Here is a 1,873-nt window from a genome sequence, read left to right on the forward strand (position 1 = left end):
TTCTCATTACATTCTGGTTCCTACATCCTCTTGGTCTTTGTTCTCCTTAATCATTTTGCCAATGTTGACCACTTTGTTTTGGACATATTTCTTATCCAAGTATTGCTCTCTTCCACCTGCTTACTCTGTCTCACTTTCTTCTCATGATAGAGAAGGCAATAAATTTCCATTGATTTATTCAGTCAGTCAACAAACACATATTAAATGTCTCTTGTGTGTCAGCATTTTGCAAATGATAACACAGTACCTGTTCCCAAACAACTTACTATTTTGATGGGAAGACAGATATATAAGGAATACAAACATAGGATTGTTTTCATGGTAATGAGGTCACAGTGGAAATACTGAGAATGAAAGGCTTTCTGAATAACATGTGAACATTTAGAGGGTTAATATTTGTTTTTGATCCAACTAGCATTAAAGAAAAAATTAAATACCAATTAGATATCAATGAGTATGGTGAAAATTTTCCTGTCTAACATTTATTCCTTTGTAAGACAATGAAGGAATAAAGTCAGATATGAATCATTGATAGCAAATCAGAAAATATAAATAAAAAATAATAGCTTTATATTCTCAAATGATACTGCCTTAGAAACTGCTATGCTAATTTCCTATCTTCTATAATTACTTTATCCTTTAAAAATGATCTCATTGGGGAAAAAGCTATGTAATATTTATACGGTATTCTTTTTTTCCCCTTCTGGTATAGTGTATATCTAATTCAAGTGCAATAGTCTGCTGTATCACAAAATTTTTATCATGGATTTGGTGATATTTCACCAAAATAGGATGTCTCTTGTCATTCAGGATGATCTGATACAGTCTTTTGAGGACTCATGCATATGAAAAATAATCCTTCGTGACAGTTTCCTCCAATTTAAGACATCAATTTCTTCCATATCTGCTTGTTTTTTTGATAACCATCATTGGTAAAACAGAACTGTCTGTAACCCAGCATAGATGAAAATGAATAGTGTTGGAGATTAACTATAAATGTAATCTTACTAGAGAAATTATGTCAATTTGAGACGTATTGTCTCTTGAAGATAGACAAATACTAAAGATCTAAGTCATACAGTTTATGGAACAATGAAGTTTTCTCATCTCTTTTAACAAAATCAAAGCAAACTTGCTCTGTCTGTCTCTGTCTGTCTCTGTCTCTCTCTCTTACTCTTTATTTTTAATACTATATATATTAATTAGTCTGTGCCTCAATTTCCTTATATTTAAAACAGGGGCATCAAACACACTTATTTCTCAAAATTGTTGTGAGAAATTATTGTATTTTGCCAGATTACATTATGAACAATATATGATGTTAATGGTTAGTTGAGCAAAATTATAAAACTGATGTCTAATAGTATGATTCATTCTGTTACTTGCCTTGCTCTCTATATATTTTTAGTGCATGTATATAATTAAAATGAATAGAATTATGAAATAAAATGTTTTTAATAGCCAACATTTGTGACAATTAATCTATGACCGTCACCTCACAGGGTGCATTTCTATGTCAGGTGTAATATATTTTGTGGGGTGCGGTATTATAATAGTGATGTATTTTTAGTGTTGTTAATTTGGTGTTATAATTTGGTTAGAACAATTTATCTATTTGTCTTAATACTTTAGGAGTTTTTCCATTATTTTCATGACATGATAGTCTGGTCTGATAACCTGATATTTTTTTTAACACTTTTTTTCATTAAACCTTTTGATAGTATTTAATCATCGATATATCTATAACTAATCATGATGTCTCAATACAGTTATCTATCAGCTACTAGGTTAATATCTGTTTACCTGAGAAAACCTTTCTTAATTAATAGAGCTAGTGTTTTCAATATTTACTATTCTACAAAATGAGGAACTG

Source organism: Pteropus medius, unplaced genomic scaffold (genome assembly GCF_902729225.1).
Source record: "Pteropus medius unplaced genomic scaffold, Ma_sr-lr_union100, whole genome shotgun sequence".
Lineage (NCBI taxonomy): Eukaryota > Metazoa > Chordata > Mammalia > Chiroptera > Pteropodidae > Pteropus > Pteropus medius.